Genomic DNA, 18484 nt, shown 5'->3' on the forward strand with positions numbered 1-18484 from the left:
GCTTTGTGGACAGTAGGATCTCTGCTGCAACTTCTCAGCTCAGTTGTTGTAGGGCAAAAGCAGCCATAGATAATATGTAAACAAACAGGAGTGGCTGTATTCCAATAAAACCCTATTTACAAAAACAGGTAGCAGATTTGAACTGGGCCAGTAGTTCATCCAGCACTGACTTAGAAGGTAACTAGCACATAAGTACCAAATAAGTGTTGGCAATTTTTATAATTACTCTTACGTAGCATCACAACAGGTATGAGGAAGTAGACCAAAACTGATGAACAAAAGGTTTCCAAGGGACTTTAATGTTTAGTTTTAGTTACTTTCCCCTGTAAAGGAAGATGATGGTTCTCTCTGTCAACTTACAAAGACCAATGAAGAAAATGGAAATCTATATAGATAACAGGTCCTTTTACTCATATGAGAAGTCATGCCTCCATTGAAGATATGCTCAGGAATGGTACAGAATCCTGCCCAATTTACAATATATAACAGAGGTCACTGAAAGATTTCTTGAAAGAACAAGTATACAATATTCTTGATGGTGCCTGTGGGATCCTACTGTTCTAATGTGAAGGGGCAACCAGAATTATGGTCTAGGTTCTCTCATAAACCTTCTTCAGCATTCAATCCTAGGAAATTTCAGCTAAGCAATTTAGCAGTTCAGATTTTGAAGGAAGGAAAGTCAAAACTAAGCCCCATCTGAGAAGGGAGGCTTGATCATCTCCTTGGTGTGAAAGGGATCACTGAAATGAACAATTTTTGTTGCATGTGCGCAGTATGCCTTTTCTAAGTATTGACTCCCTCAATCCCTGCAACAATAAATTTGCAGAGAGAGAGATGCCTCATTTCTAAAATGGGATCCATCCCCTTGATTTGTTCTGGAGTAGACTTCTGGCCCTAGTTGGGCAAATGAGTTTTTGTCCTGAAAATTTTGCATCAAGGATATAAATAGAATATTTCCCATCTAGATGCTTGGACTAACCATAGTAAGCAAGTACACATCTGTTGGCAAATATAGTTTCTGTCAATGGACAGGGAAGCAAATGAAACCTCTTTGTAACTTTTCCTGGAGTGGTACGAAACTGTACTCCCTACTTCTTTCTCTTTGCTGGGGATTCCCCTACTCCCTCCCTTTTAGTTCATGCGAGGATGGCAATGTAGTCAACGTATGCTTATCTCCACTTGGAGATCACATCTCTACATAAAGACCCACTCAATTAGTAGGGGGAAAAAAACTGCTCCTGGCTTCACCTCCACAACTAGAAAATTAGTCCTTAATCAGACTAATTAAATGCTGTAAGTGTTTTTGGGCTCACAGTCAAAATTTTTAAAGTCATATTAAAAATGTGTCCCAGTTACTATGAGTAAAGATAAAGGCTGTTTTGTAACTATTATTCAGGCAGCCCAGCACTTTTATATTAGAATTCCTTCTCCCTACTGTCTACAAACTATATTCTTGCTCACCATTCAGGACACAATTCAAACCCCTATTTGCCATGAAGCCTCACTAAGCTAAGAATTCCACATTAAGCAGTCCCTTATTTGATCTTGCACCGCATTTATTAGCAATATGCATAGTGCGGTTTTCATGTTGTTCATGGGGCCCCCTGCCATACACTCACAATGCCTGTGGAAGACACAGTCCAAGGGAGGGGTGTCCTTCGTAGATCACTCCTCCACTCAACTCCAACAAACAGCTGGCTCATCTACCCTTTGGCCAGTGGTTGGGTGAAAATAACTCAAGCTAAATGAAGTTTGAATAATTAGCTAAGTCAAATAGATTCTCTCTCAGGAATTTGAACTCGAACTCTAAAATAGAGGGGGGCAGAGAGAAAGACAAAGAGAAAAAGAGACTCAGAGAGTAGTCATGTATCATTATGAATGTCAGAGTGTTCTACCAGTCGCCTTGAATCCAGGACAAGCCTCCAGCCCTTATCCTCCTATGACACCATGGCATAGATCTTTATCCTGGAATTCCATGAGATCCCATCTTTCTTTTTACATGAATTCTAATGAAACCCCCCAGTGAGTCTCTATGACTGGAAATGAAAATAACTAACTAAAACACTAGCCATTTATTATATGCTCTCCTGTGTCTTTTATTGCAAATTGCAAGCCTGTCTTTTTATTTACTGAGACTATCAGCTCTTTGAAGGCAGAGATATTATGTATCTTCCCAAAGGAGCTAGCCCAGTCTTCAGAACACTAAGACCCCCAGGAAGAACATATTAAATTGCAGTGACATCCAATCCCAACATTGTTTCTAAAACCAATTTAAAAATTATTCTAAATATCCGTTACATGCTATTTTCAATAGCTGAATTCCTTCTTTCAGATGTGGGGTGTCCTACAAGACTTATTCCCAGACAGCAGAAAGAACAGAGCAGTTTATCAAATCTATTATTTTCTCATGCATTTAATTTACTTACACTAGAGACAGAGAATCAGCCAACAACTTCCTTAAACCACTACTATGTATTCACAGCACCAAATGTTCTGCTGGCAAAACTTTTCATCCCTTGCTTCTTTGCACCAATAAAAATCATACCTGGAGGTGAAAAAAGTACTATGGAGAGGAAGAGTGAGAAATGAGAGTGAGCCAGAAAAGTATTAGGTACGTGTATCATCAGCTATTTAAACTCCCTACTATTAGCCACACCTATCTTGGGAAATAGAAGCAAGGGGTGAGGTATTATCTTTCAGCCTTCATCTCCGTACTGCATTCTGACAGGCACACTAGAGGCTCATTATATATAAGTTTACAGAGTAACTCTGCAAGGCTTTAGTTTTCCTCAAGTCTGTGATGTTTTGACATTTCAAACTATTAATCTTTAATAGAAAAGATAAATCAAAGGCAGGTTACCTTGGAAAGATTTTATTTAGCAATATTCTTAAATTACATCTCATAACTTTGATCCTTCCCTGGAAGTCTATACTTGAATGTGGAACTTTCACAAATTTTTAAAGCTTTAACTTTTAAAATACACAATAAAGATGCAATAAAAGCAATCATGTATGTTCACAATATATTCAGGATCAAATTACCTGTACTATTTTTTTCTAATTAATAAAAAGAAGAAACATTACATAAAAGCAGAGTCTATCCAGTGTGTCCTTTCATTAGAATTAAGTCCCTCTATCAGCCACCATTGCATTTCTGCCCTTTGAAAGCCATGCTAATTCTTGCATTTTATGAAAGGATTGGGAGAAACTGTCATTTTCTAGCAATTTTTCCTAAAACATGTCTTACTCTCTTCTAACTTGTTTCCCGAAAAACAGACATTGCTTCTTTCTGTGTAAGAAATGCTATGGCTATAAATCTCAATTTCCCCCTCCCACTGGAAAATATTACCTAATCTTTTCATACACTAAATAAAAATTCAGCTGTTAGTACTCAAGAAGTTTAACACGTTATTTTTCTAGTCTTCATGTCTATGGCAGGAGACACGATCAACTTCCTCATCTAGAAGTTAAAATAGAGCAATTGGAGATATGATTTGGACGTATTTTATAGTACACAGCTATTGTTTGGCCTGTTCTCAAAACTTGCCTCAGCCATAAAGACCCACTCACTCTCCTCTTTCAGTCTAGTGGGGTCCAGATGAGCCTGAGCCAATGAACCTCTCCAGTGGGATAACTCCTTCAAAACTTTTGCTGGAACAATAAAGAAATATGCATTCTGTCCTGTGGTTGTGGGTATTACTTTTTCCAGTATCTATCTCACTTTCACCTGTTACCTAGCAGACATTTGGCTTGGATGGGACCTTTACCACCCCCAACTCCAAAGATGGGTCCTGATTAGTATAAGCCAATCAGAAGCATTCCTATTCATCTAGCCCTAGATATTGGTTCCAGGATGGGCGATGACCTAAGCTAGTCCTCACAGAATGAAATTCAGGATTTCCATCCAATAACTGAGGGGAAAGATTTGTTTTCTTACTCTTGACTGGTGTGCTATGCATCTGTGAGGCCTAGGACCCTAAGAAGGACTAAGAAAATCTCAGAGAGTTTGATTGAACCACATCCAAAATTGTACTACATCTGGACTTCTGTTATGTGATCCAGTACACTTACTATTTAAACCGGTTTGTGCTTAAGATCATGTATGCCTAAAGTTTTCATTAACATCTCTGCTGTTGCACAGAGATAACCCATCTGAGAATGAAGCCAAAGTGAAGAAAAGAAGAGTCAGCAAAGAGAGCAGGACAGACTGAGTGCTGGTAACAGCAATGAGGTTCCTTCTTCATATGTAAATTAATATAATATCCTTTCTTATTTAAATTGATTTGAGCTGGGTTTCTTCTACTTGCAAATGTGGACTCCTGATTAATTCAGCTGTGTTTCTGATTTGTACAATTTATTGGCTCCAAGACTGGATTATTAGTCAATAGAAAGGGCCATCATAAGAACCAGATTTGAAAACAAAACAGAGATAAAACAAATACGATCTCAGAACCAAGTTGAATATAATATAATATATAATATATATAATATATATTATAATATAATTGGTCAGAAAACCTTAATTTGTTTTCTGGCAATCACCAATCTGTTGCTTTAAGGGATAGTAATGACTACAAATTACAGAAAAAGTTCAAAAATAGCTTAGATAAATTATATCACCCTCTCAGTATCTCATTAGGTGCTCATTCTATACCCTCCCATTGGGTGATTATTATTTATTTTATACTCCAGGCTGCAAAGGAGGCTCAGGCTTCCTTTCTCTCTACCACTATCATGAATAAAGAAAGACTGCGTGAATCGAGGCCAAGAGCTCTGCTGGACTACAGTGCTAAGGGACAAGACCTCCAAAGTGAAACAGGAGGTTTGACATTGCAGTGACTTCATTCTTCTCTCTGAAGTTATTTTTTGAAATAATTTAATGGGGGGATCCTATTCTGGACCTTTCTTTTCCCCCATGCATCTGTTATTGTCACAGGAGTTTTGGACTCTTCTTTCCAAGAGTTTTTCTACTCCCATCACTTGTAGGCCCCCTCACAGATGGACAGAACATTAGAGGAGTCAGGCAAGAAGGCCATAAGCTCAATGATTAAAATACAGACTGGAAGAGAGAGAAGCCGTATTAGATGATATTTCGACCAGACTATCAAAAAATATCTCATGAATCGATTCAATCCCACAGTAAAGGATATCTCAGCAGTAACCTAGATGTCAGTCACAGTAAACTATCTGACATTTCCCAAGAGTTCACTATGCTTTTAAACTTGCTAAGCCTCAGTTCTTCATCGGTTTTAATGGAAATAATAATTGTACTTAACTGATAAACCTATGGAAAAATTAACTATATATATAGTCCTTAAGGATACAGTAAACATTCAATAAATCTTAGGTTCAAGACCTATCTCCACCATGATCCTTATTAGATTGTAGTGGAATTAACATGCTTCTTTCAGCAGACTACTACTTTCAGGTACACTATCATAGACTATCGTAGACTGCATGAGGGTAGAGACTGATTAATTTATATGTATGCATACAATATTTAGCAAAATTAGGAAGTTATCAATAAATGTATTTTCAATATATAAGTAACTGAATGCTTAGAGTTTAAACTTTGTTTTGCCATGAGGGAGAATGGAAAAAAACCCTTTCCTTATAGATATTTTAAATCAAATACAAATCATATTTAAATCATCACATATAAATTCATATAACAATGTAATAACGTGGGACACCTGGGTGGCTCAGCAGTTGAGCATCTGCCTTCGGCTCAGGGAGTGATCCCACGCTACCACGATCGAGTCCCACATCAGGCTCCCTGCATGGAGCCTGCTTCTCCCTCTGTCTGTGTCTCTGCCTGCCTCTCTCTCTGTGTCTCTCATGAATAAATAAATGAAATCTTAAAAAAAAAAAAAAACACAAGTCCTTCATTCCAAGTGTTTTGTTCTTAAAATCTCTCAACAGTACCAGTCTTTCGATGAAATCCTTGAACAATTTTAAATCTTTTAGCTCTGAGACCAGCCTTCCCCCACCCAGAGTGAGCTTATAAGTGCCACCCATAATGACAGATGTGTATAGATCCACTGAAAATTTTTCATTCGGAATGATAGTCCAATGGTTTCACAACGTTGAACATTATTTGCAAAGTGTATAGCCTACTAAGACTTGAAGGAAATGGTAAAATTAGAGGGCAAGGAAAACATTTTTTATGATGACTTATTTAAAAAGTAGAGGAGGGCAGCCTGGGTGGCTCAGCAATTTAATTCTGCCTTCAGCCCAGGGTGTGATCCTGGAGACCCGGGATCAAGTCCCACATCAGGCTCCTGCTTGGAGTCTGCTTCTCCCTCTGCCTGTGTCTCTGCCTCTCTCTCTCTCTCTCTCTCTCTCTCTGTCTCTTATGAATAAATAAAATCTTAAAAAAAAACAACACAAGTTCTTCATTTAAAAAAATAAAAAGTAGAGGAAAAAAAGCTTACATTTTTAGGGGATTTGTGATCTCTAAATAGGCCAAGAAAATTAAGTTAAATATAATGTGCTTGCATATCCTTAAACAACCAAGTTTATTGTATATCTGTAATATCTGTAGAAGGTGCTGAAAATAGGCATCATATTTTCAAATAGCCAGCCCTCAAACTGAAAAGTTTATTGTCATTTCCCCCTGTGGCTTCTGTAGTTGCCAAAGATTTTTATGAGGATAGCTGTTTAAATCTGAATCTCAGGAAGGCATCCTGTTTTGAAACTCAACATGAAAAAAAAAAAAAAAAAAGAAAAAGAAAGAAACTCAGAATGTCCTTGGCATTTAGAATATCATTCATTTAGGTACATTTCATAAACCTGGAAACATGAAAATTCTAACTAAGATGTTGAAGAAACAATGGGGTTACTAAAAAAAGTTTTAAACCAATCTTCTCTGGATATTTAATACAGAGCAGACTAATTTTCTGCACAAATAGTTCAGGGATGCACAATTTGAAAAAAAAAATCCTCTAATTTCCTTTCTTCTTTTCCCTACTAGGTGGTGACTTTTGTATTTCTTTACCCAGAGGCATGATCCACTTACTGCAGGGTTCACAAAGATAGTGACCTCTGTCATAAAGTCACAGTTTTCAAGAAAAAACAAGTCGCCAAAAGTCTTTTTGTTTCTTTTTGCCAATTAAAGACGGACAAAAAATAAAACAGCTTTCTATTTGAGAGTACACTTCTGAATTTGCAAAGAAGGACAAAGAAGGATCTTGGTTAAGTTTACAGACTTTCTTCTGGCTCTAGCTTCCTCCCTGTGATTCTGGATCAGACACCAGTGCATTTTCCATTGGCCTGTGAGAGAGATGTAGTTAATCTTTGATAAACTGAGCTATTTCCAGACTGTTGCATGGTTTTGAAAGATCTTAAAAGAACAAATTTTAGGACTGTTCTCTACAAAACATTTAGCAATGGAGCAATCCTACTTGCCATCTCTAACTTACCCAGCCTAATGTCTACACCTTAGAGATTAGTCTAGAAATCCTTGAACTATAGAAATTGAGTGGTTCAGTTTTTGAGTTTGGGAATTGCTATATAAAAAAGATTTACTCAAGGCTACTGCTAAGATTAGGAAGTTATGTTCAGACTATTAAATTTGATTTTTTAAAAATGAGAATGCTATATTCTTTGGGCTGTGATTCCTGAGAGAAGCGAAGCACAACAAGGTGAGCTCTAAAGTCATTCTGGCCTTTTCCCTGAGGCATTAGCTAGTTCACAAAGTGGAGGACAGAGCCTGAGTAGAGAGCTACAGGAGAGAGGACAAGGTTTGACTCTTTCAAAGTGGTTGAAACTTGAGGGGGAAAATTTTGAAGAGGATGGAATGACCCAACTAAGGCCAAAACTATGCATTCAATTTACCTTGAGAAGCCTGTGAACTTTTAAGCTATAGATGCAGAGAGTAACTTCAAGAAATCTACCAGAAAACAGCAGCTAGGAGGCTAGAGCTGAGCAGAAATTTCTTAGTTGGGAGACAGAGGATGGAATTCAAAGATTGCTAAAATAGAGAAGAACCTGTAAATACCCAGGCTTCCATTTGAGCCTCCAGAAAGGCTCTGCCTATGGAAATACATCTTCTCAAAGAGAGTTTCCTGAGTGAACGCTAACACCAGCCTGCATCAGGATCAAGGTGATCCGCCTGTACTCTTCTGTCTCCCAGAAGAAAACTTAATCTCCATAATTGTTCGTCACAATAACAGCATTCAGTAAAAAAAAAATTATATGACATACTAAAAAAAAACCCCAGGAATGAATGACTCAAACCAAGAGAAAAACAACAGAAACAGACTCATAGGTGTGGGAATTTTACTTAAATAAGTATGTTTTACTAAATAAGTTTAATATGTTTAGAATAAGAGGACAGGCTGGAGAATTTCAGCATAGACATGACTCTATCAAAAGGAATCAAATGGAAATTCTACAACTGAAAAATATCTGGAATTAAAACTAAAATGTTAAATTTCTGCCTTCAGGCAGGATGCAGAGATAGTAACAGGCCAGAACTCCCACTTGAACTAGAAAAAAAAAAATCACATAAATTACAGAACTGTATTTTTAAAAACACCAGAGACTTGTGGATACAAAGAAGAATTGAGGAACTAAAATGCCAGAGAGAAAAGAGCTTCTCTCGGGTAAGCTGAATTTGCCAACTACTTTTTCCTGGGAAGTATCTGTTGCGTCTGTGCATATACAAAGAATAAGGCCTGCCATAGACAGAGGGACTCTAATAATGTAAAGGAGAAACAAGTGGAGCTTTTGACATTTGTGCGATCTGGAGTGAAGTCCTAAACAATAGCTGGGAAGTCCAGAGGGACTATTCAGCTGAACCTAACCCAAATTATGAACTCATATAATCAGGAGCAAATAAAAAGTAGTTGTTTAAGCCACTAAGTTTTAAAATGGTTACACAATAATAGTTAAGGTTCTAAAATTCTCCAAATGAAGATGATTCAGATGTCTGTAGCTAAAAAAATTAATTTGCAAACAAAATTATATAAACAAATAAATACATAAACAAATAAAATCATCTGCTGGCAAAGAAATAAATATGGTGCTGTCAAAAACACCAGTTATGGCCACTTAAACAAGATGAGTGAGGGGCGCCTGCGTGGCTCAGTTGGTTAAATGTCTGCCTTTGGCTCAGGTCATGATCCCAGGGTCCTGAGATCGAACCCTATGTCGGGCTTCGTGTTGGCTAGGGAGCCTGCTTCTCCCTATTCCTCTGTGGCTCCCCCTGCTTTGTGCATTTTTCTCTCTCTGAAATAAATAAAAAAAGAAAAAGTAAAACAAGTGGAGTTTAAAAATAGACTAGTGATTAAAATAAAATAATACTATGTAAATTAAAAAGTAAATTTGAAAAAAAATGAATTTGAGAAAGGAATACTTTTCTAAGAAAATTTAACTTATCAAAATGACTCAGGAGGAGGTAGATAGATATAGTGACCAAAAACTATAGAATTAAGATAATAGATAAAGATCTATTCTTGAAAAAAAAAAGTAAATAAAAACCATAAATATGGTAAAAGACATAATTTTCCCAACTGAATCTACGAGGTTAGCCTGATAAAAATCTCAAAATTAGATAAGGGCTGAACAAGGTTCATCCTACTCATGAACATCAATCTCTGAAGTTTTCAAATTCCAAAACAAAAATATTAGTAAATTAAGTACATTATTCTTTAAACTATAATATAATTAAAAATTTATTTAGAAATGGAAGAATGGTTCGACACCAGTAAATCTATCATTATAATTCAATGCATTAATAGAATAAAGGGAAAATAATCATTATTATTTTATACATTTAGAAAAGATACTTGATAAAATTCAAAACTCATTCATGATTTTTAAGATACAATACTTTGGAAACTATGAATATGCAGCAACTGCTTTAACAGAGCTTTCAGCAAGAAACATAAACGCACAGCATCAACAATTCAGAACTAAGACAAAAATGCACTATACCATAACTACTATTCAACATTTTGCTGTCAGTCTGGTCAACAAAATAAAATAAGAAAGAGAAACAATGGATAACAAATACTGAAAAGAGAGGGAAATTATCACTATTAGATGATATGAATTTTGTCTTAAAATCAAGAGAATCAACTGTTAAATCTTGTGTTTGCTAAGTAAGATGTCTGCATATAAAGTCAATACATAAAGACAAATAGTTTTTCTATATGAAAGTAATAAAAATGGTAATGGAAAAAATGTCCCTGTGTACAGTTGTGGAAAACGAATATAAGCTATTTTCAGAGGTAATGATGAAACTTTGTGTGATTTATTTAAATAAAACTAAAATTACCAATGAACATCAACTAAGACAAATGTCAAATTGCAAGTGACACAAACCATCCTAACCAATTAAAAGAAAATCATTGACTTGTGATAATTCAAACCACCTTAACCAATTAAAAGAAAATCATTGACTTGTGATAATTAAGAATGATAAGGATATAGTTGGTTCCAGGCACAACTGGGTTTAGGGACTGAAGGAGATCCCTGAGCTTTTTGCTATGCTGTACACCTATTGTTTTTGTTTATCCTGTGCTCCTTTGTGGGACTGTTCCTCCCAGAATCAAGTCATGTAATTCAAACAGAACCATCAATTATAGTGCCCACTTCCCATTTGCAGGTCGAACACATAATCTAGTTCCTATTAGGACCTGAAATTGATTTTTACATCTGTTTTTTTTATTTAAGATTTTATTCATGACCTAAGCCAAAGGCAGATGCTTAACCAACTGAGCCACCCTGGTGCCCCTGATTTCTTTTTAAAGACTTTATTAATGAGAGACAAACACACAGAGAGGCAGAGACATGGGCAGAGGGAGAAACAGGCTCTTTGGAGGGAGCCTGATGTGGGACTCGATCCCACTACCCCGGGATCACGCCCTGAGCCAAAGGCAGATGCTCAACCACTGAGCCACCGAGTTGCCCCCAGTGCCCCTGATTTTTTATACCTTTTGTAAACGAGAGATTCAATTTCCTTTATATTCTACCATTTATTGAATAATCTTTTTTTCCAGTAATCTGTGTTGATGATCCATTACATTATCAAAAGGCCATTTATGCATGAGCATGAATCTGTTGCTGGATTCTCTTCTGTTCCCATTTGGTTTGTCTACCCTGGGCCAACCCCACACCCGTTAGTAGATTTCTTCTTCTTCTCCACTCCCTCTACTTTCTTTTCCCTAATATCACAGTCTTTAGCCAAGTCCATTATATTTTCATTATGTGAATGAGGTTTTGGAGGAAACTCATGGCTCTGTTGTGAATTTCCCATTTAAGTCAATGGCTTGGGGCAAAAGAGAAATATGCAAAGAAATGAGTGTTTGGGTACAGGAACTTAGGAAAACATAACCCACTGCAAATCCAATGTAATATTATAAAGGGCTTCATGCTTTTCCCATATGGCAGGGGTTAAGGCAAATCTTAAATAAGCATCTAGGGTCTGATTAACTTATATCACACTTGGGTTAACTGGATTTATGGAAATCTTCCTTTAGCTGCTTTAGACGGAGTTGTCTAACCGTCATTATTAGCATGTTGTCCTAAAACATTTGGATGTTAAAAAACAAAACAAAACAAAACAAAAAAACATTTGGATGTTGAACTCAACTTTATTTCACTATTACAGACTCATTTCTCTTTTAATATTTTTATTCACTGCTATCTGCTCAGGTTAATGGTGAGCACATATATAGAGAGGTACCTGTCTTTGAGTAAATATTATATATATATTATATATTATAAAATTATATGTTATATATTTAAATATATATATTTAAAATATTATATAAATGTTACATATATTATATATATATATTTTTGTATATGGTTTTATGTGAGGAAAGGTGCTAAGTTCTCTAACACACCCTTCAAAGACCATCTCAAAAGTCACTCTTTCCATTAAGATTTTCCTGATTTCCTACCCCCATTCCTCAAGATGTAAACAGTATTTTTTTTCTGACCTCCCGTAACTATTTATTCCATCATTAAGACTCTTCTTGTTTTGCCTAGAAATATAGTTCTTTTACTGTTAATGTCTACTTGGCAACTTATTAGAATCTAAATCCCTTGAGAGCATGATCTAATTTGATTAACTTTTGTATTCAGTATAGTGGTGAGTTCAGTGTATAGCAAATATTCTCAGATTCTTAAGAGTTAGACATTTTCTCTTCTGTAATTCCCATGTTGTATATATCGCTTATGTACACAGCATAGTAATTTATTCACTATTTATCTCCTAATACTGGAGACATATTTGGACAAAAATGCCATATCTTGTGTATCTTTAGTTCCTGGAGATTTTTAAATGCTCATAAATATATCTTTTATGAGGAAACGCACTTAGTATTTCTTCAATGAATGGATGAGTAAATGGCATAGCAAAAAAAGGAAGACAGGCTTAAGTTTGAAAACAAGCTCTGCCACTTGTGACACGGATATAGCATTCAAAGTCTAAGTGTCCTCATTTCTAACGTAGGAAGAATTCACTTACTGCTAGTCTGACCTCTTTTAATGCACTTTGAAACTTTAGGGATTGTATACTATTTAAGATCTGTGAAGGTAATAGATATTGAAATTTCTTATAAAATTCTTCCCTAAGCAATCATTACTTTTGTTTTCATTTTCTCTCAATCACGCCTCCTTCATCACCCTTGCATTCTTTGTTACCACATCATTCTTGTTGTATCCCTTTTCTCAATTCTACTAATTGCTAAACCAAGAAAACATCTTTGTTACCCTTTGATACAAGTAATGGAATTCTTGCTGCATCTTTTGGGATCTTGGTGTATCTGTGTGTATGGGTGGGGAGGGGTTGGAGGTTCAGGTCTGTGGGTAGGTAATGTAAATATAAAGACTGAAGTATACCTTTTAGTATACCTTTAGAAAACTATACCTTTTTTTATACCTTTTAGAAGTACACCTTTTAGAGCATTCTAACCCCAGATCCTCACATCAGGAAAACTATATATAAATTGGAATATTTTACAAATATTTATAAGTTAGAATATAATTAGAATATTTTACACTGCTTTCCTAATGACTTACATTATAATCCTAACAAGTCTCAATGCTAGTACATTGAATAATACCTTTAAAAATTTGTTGCAAAGGATGAGTTTTAAGCAGTACATAGGAGTGGCCACTGTCTCTTGAAAAAGCTAAGGGATTAACTAAACACCTGTTACATTTTACAGAATTTTCTCGTCTAAAGCTGAGTATTCTGTATGGACACTTGTTACACTCACTATATCACTTTTCAACTAAGATTTATACATGAATTCTAAAATATTTTAACTTCCAGATTCAATAGCAATTTGTACTTTACGTTTGATGCAATAATTTTACAGATTCTGAGACCCTTATATTTTCCTCAAAAGATAGATCTAATTGTACTTATGAGGTCAAGGCTTTTCCTTTTTTTTTTTTTAACCGGGGCCGATTTCTTGTGCTTAGGTTCTGCCAAAGACTCCTAATCAAAGGCAGGCATCTGTGTGCTTCCTTGTACGATTCTGTTTCAGTTAAGAACCCTTGTCAGTCCGTTTAGCAAGGATCACTCCTCCACCCCCAATCTGATCACTCTTCACATATGATCAGGTTCCTCATCTTCCACCATTCTCCAGGTGACGCCTTGTCACCTTGGCCTGTCTTCAGCAAGAATGCTTTTAGGTGGGTTTAGCCAAAATTCCCTGATGTTGCCTTGTAGTAATCCTCCATCCACCAGCCTTCACCTTGCTCCTTGGTTAAAATTCCCACTTGTCCATGATGTAGTTGCATTTTGGCCCAGTCTTCTGCTCCCGCTGCAAAATTCTATCACAGTGGTCCTATCCATCTGTACCTGTATCTCAATGGTCCTGAATAAAGTCGGCCTGGCCCAGCTCTATCAAAGTGTCATGAATAACTTTTTCTTTAATGAATACTCTATGTCCCGACGAAGTCAGATAAAATTCAGAGAACACTTATTAGAAACTACACATCAAATGCATGTTCCACCAAAGAGAGTTTTCAAACTGCATATACAGTCAAGTCTTTGTATGCATGGTATTTTTCATAAAGTCCCTTAATTTGTGATAAATCATTGTTATCGAAGTTCCCTAAAAAGTGCAACTTCTTCTTTTGGCAGAAAAAAATTTTTTTTGTTGTTGTTTAGTAAAAGGGAATACCCCTTTCCTCCCGCCCCCAATCTTACGCCTTTTTAGGAATCCTTCCTGAGCATCTTGCTGGCCTGGAGCCTCATGCCCCCGCAAGGCCTGAGCACTGGACTAACACTTGGTAAGGATCTGGCTCTGGGGAGCGCTATGTTGAGTGACAAATGGATGAGGATGAAGGTTTTATTGAAGCATCTGAACCGCATTTAATTTTCCGTGTTGCTTTATTTGTTCCTTCTAAGCCCTGGGGATATTGAATTTTCCGGGCTCCGCTGGTGTCGTCGGTACTTCGGGGGGTTGGGTAATAAGAAACATAATCTGTTTTTCCCGTTAGGATTCCCGTTAGGATAATATCCTCGTTTTTTATTAAGGGCGGCTTACTACGAACCGTTTCACACACAGTGTTTTCCTAGACCTCCTCGATGGGCCGATTTTGCCTCGGAGGAGCCCGGGCTCTGCGGCGGCCTCTGCTGACCCCGCGGCGCCGCGACCTGCAGCCCGCCCCGGGCTGACCCCGCGCGCCGCCGACTCGCCCACCCCCGCTCCAGCTCCGGTCCCGCGGCCTCAGCGGTCTGCACCGGCCACACCCCCCCGCCGCCCCCCCTGCACCCCCCCCCGCAGCCCCCCGGCGCCCCGCCTGCACCCGCTCCCCCTGCACCCCCCGGCGCCCCCACTGCATCCCTCCAGCGCCCCCCCTGCACCCCCTTGCCGGCCCCCCGTCACCTCCCCGCCGCCCCCCTGACCCCCCTGCACCCGCTCCCCTGCATCCCCCCGTTGCACCCCCCCTGCACCTCCCTGCCGGTCCCCGTCACCTCCTCGCCGCCCCCCTGCACCCGCTCCCACTGTACCCCCCGGAGCCCCCCTGCACCCGCTCCCACTGCACCCCCCGGCGCCCCCCTGCACCTCCCTGCCGCCCCCCTGCACCCGCTCCCATTGCACCCCCCGGAGCCCCTCCTGCCGACCCCCCGTCACCTCCTCGCCGCCCCCCTGCACCCGCTCCCACTGCACCCCCCGGCGCCCCCCTGCCGACCCCCCGTCACCTCCGCGCCGCCCCCCCTGCACCCCCGCGGCGCCCCCCCCCCCCCCCCCCCGCCGGCTCGCCGCGCCAGACAGCGGGTAACCGCCGCCTCCGCTGGGGCATCCCGGCTCCACCGGCCCAGCGCGCTCCAGACACCTGCCTCTCACTGGCCGCCGAAGCTGCCCCTCACCCCGCAGTCCCCTCGGCTATTGGCCCCGGGCCGGCCCTCGTCATCCTCGGCCTGGCCGCCAGTCCCGCCTCCGTCGCCGGGTCATTTAAGTTTATCACAAATAAATAAATAAAGGAGGAAATAGAAATGCGTAGAAAGTAAAAGCAGTCGGGAGGGGGCTGCGGGGGGGGCGGAGGAAACAGGGGGGCGGGGCGGAGGAGGAGACAACCTAACCTGATCGTGTCGGTGCTGGCCAATCACGGCTCACTCCAATCCGGCCTGACGGGCGGCCTCGGCCAATCGCCTTCCAGCTCTCGGATCACTGAACGGCGAGACGCGACTGACCTCTCCGGAGTGGGCGAAGGGGCGGGCGGGGTTGGGGGGAGTGGGAAGACGGCCGGCCAATCGCCTGTCGACGATCGTCTGAGCGAAGTTTCCGCCCCCCAATGGGTGCTTGAGATAGCGGATTGGGCCTCTCCTAGTCCAATCCAAGGTGGTAGAGATGAGGAAAGAAGCCGACGGGGGCGGGGACTTGGGCGAGGAGGAGGAAGAGTGCATTTTGTTTATGGGCGGCACCCTCACGAGGGGCGTCCCGCTCTTATTGGCTCGCGGAAGCCAAGAGTGGCGTAGGAGCGAGCCAATAGGCGCAGAGGAGCGGGGGTGCGCGGCGTGAGGCGCCCAATGTGGGCCTTCTGCCGAAGAAGTAGGGGCGGGGGGAAGTTTAGGAGTTGAGGAAAGAAGATTAAAGAGCGCGAGGAGGTAACCCCCAAAACTCTAATTTGTTGCGGGGCGGGCGGGAGGGAGGGGTGTGCGCGCGCGAGGGGGCCGAGGCGTCCGCGAGGCCCTGGAGTGGGGGGCGACGGGACGGGCAAGGAGGGGACTGGGGTGGGGTTGGGGGGGGCGAGTCTGAGCGGCGGGTCCGCGGGCCGGCGGCGGCCGAGTGCGCGCGCACCTCCGCGCCCCCGCGCCGCGCCCCGCCCCCGCCCCTCCCCGCCCCCGCCCCCGCCCCCTCCCCCTCCCGGGCGCCCGTCCTCGCGCCGGGCGGCGGCTGCGGCCTCGCGCGACCCGGCGGGGGGCGGGGGGGGAAGGGGGGCGCGGGAGGGGCCGTCCCGCAGCTGGAAACGTGTCTTCTGCCTTCTTCTCTCTACTCCCCGCGCCTGGAGCTGCCGCTTCCAAGAAGAGGAGCCGAGGGGGACTAGCCGGGGCTCCGGAGCTGTAGAGGCGCCGGCTGCCCTCCCGCCCCCTCCCTCCTCGCCCTCCCCCGCGCCCCTCCCTACCCCCACCGCTCCCCCTCCCCTCCCCCTCCCCCGCCCCGCCGGCCGCGGCTCTCGCGGTCTCTGGAGCGTCTTCGGAGAACTGGGGGGGACGGGGAGGGGCGGGGAGGGGCGGGGGTGCCCTGGCCCCGGGGCCGCGGGGCGCCCCTGCAGACGCCGCAGCTACCGGCCCCCGCCCGCCCTGGCTGTGCGACCCCGGAGGCGCGGGCCGGGGAAGGGACCGTTCGCCTTTCCTTCTCCCCCCCCCCCCCCGCCCCTTTGGGCCCCTCTGGAAACATGGGGAAAAAAAAAAAAAATGTTGACGCTTTTCGATAGCTGAACGGTCGGAAGTTTTTTTTTTTTTTTGGAAAGTTTGAAAGAGGTGCAGCCTCCCGCCTTGTGGAGCGCGGTCCGGGCCGTGTGGCTCCCTCCCCGCAGCTGCTGCCCTTTGTGAGGATGCTCGAGAGGCAGGAGGCAGGGATCCTCTAAAAGTTCTATTGATAAACACACTTGCACAAACATATGCCAGGCGCACACATCAACTATAAACACGAGCGAACAACACAATATGGCGCGCAGCTCCCCCACCTAGCGCTGCACCCGCCGAGCCCGGCTGCACGGGGTCAGCCGCGGGGAGCCCCCGTCCGCGCCCCCCGGGAGCGGGGAGCAGTCGGGGCGCCCCAGCGGCCGAAGGGCAGGCTCCGGGGCAGCCCCGGCCTGAGCGGAGCCGACGCGCTGAGTCCCTGGAGACTTGGGAGCGTGGTGTTCACGGCTCCCGGCCCCCGAAAATAATGCAGGTGAGGCCAAAGGCGAGACCGTCTCGCTGCCTGGCCCAGGGTTAAGCCCCGGCTGCTCCAGCTCGCAGGGGCCGCTCCTCCCCACCCCCCACCCCCACCCCCCACCGCAGGCTCTCAAGTGGAGCTCTGGCCTAGGGGGACTGACCTGACTTGTTGCTGTCGAGAAAGTCCTAAAAAAACAAAAACAAATACATGGTAAGGACGGTTCTGTAAATAAACGGCAGAGCTGGAAACATTAGGGGTAAGTGATAAGCAGTCCCATTTGCAAAGTCAGGTCGTGCACACGCTTTACTTTCTTACCTGTCGGCCCTAATCCCGAATGCCCTCTGCAGTGACCTGGGAATAGTTAACATATGCCCTCCACTGCCCCTCGTGTAAGTTTGACCGGCCCAGATTTCAGCTTTCCACGTAGGTATTTCTCTAGTTCTAGGAAAAAAAGAAGAAGAAGAAAGAAACAATTTGCACTGACTTTTCAGATCTTTGTTTGCTCTTCTCATTCTTCATCAGAAATGTGTCAAAGTGGATATGCACAAGCAGTGCATGCTGATACCACTGTGCCCTCTCGAGAATTGTCTTCTCTCAAAAAAAAAAAAAAAAAAAAAAAAGCTTTTGGAATTGCCCTTGAGGAATCTCTGACTTTACTACTCCCCCCGTTCAGGGCTCAAGGTTTTAATTCCTAAGATTGCGGTTGTGACTTACGTGGAGCTCAGTTTGGGAGGGCTTTAGGCTTAAGAACATGTGGTGCTCACGTAAACAGGTGAGAGGAAGAAGAAAAGTAAGTTTTTAGACATCTAGTAGCTGCTCGGGGAGTCCAGCAGTTGGGTATTTTTGGTTTTGTGATTTCAGATCTCACAGACCAGTGGAATACAGGCCTTTTGCATATGAAGATCAGGTGACAAGTTAACTGTCTACCAGCCTCCAAAGCAATACGCCCTTTCATGGTGAGGTCCCAATTTTAACAGACTAAAGAAAAAGGTTTATGATTAAAAAGTTGTCAAATTTTCTCCATTCTTGGGAAGAAATCTTTATGCTGATCTGTCTAGTTCGATTAAGATCCCAGTATTTAAAGGTTACTACTACAGCAAGAAGATAGATAGCTTATGTGCACACAG

At 42.4% G+C, this 18484-nt stretch overlaps 1 long non-coding RNA gene across 3 annotated transcripts in view; it reads right to left on the reverse strand.

Annotated features, from left to right (window-relative positions):
• Window positions 1-17938, reverse strand: part of LOC140625168 (uncharacterized) — a 208792-nt gene extending 190854 nt beyond the window's left edge. For all 3 annotated transcript variants that reach the window (XR_012024543.1, XR_012024545.1, XR_012024544.1), the window contains exons 1-2: window positions 17673-17938; window positions 17518-17542 (exon numbers count right to left, since the gene is read on the reverse strand). This is a non-coding gene — a long non-coding RNA (uncharacterized lncRNA). The remainder of the gene's footprint in view (window positions 1-17517; window positions 17543-17672) is intronic.
• Window positions 17939-18484: the final 546 nt, after the last annotated feature.

The sequence above is a fragment of the Canis lupus genome, chromosome 35 (assembly GCF_048164855.1).
Source record: "Canis lupus baileyi chromosome 35, mCanLup2.hap1, whole genome shotgun sequence".
NCBI classification, from domain to species: domain Eukaryota; kingdom Metazoa; phylum Chordata; class Mammalia; order Carnivora; family Canidae; genus Canis; species Canis lupus.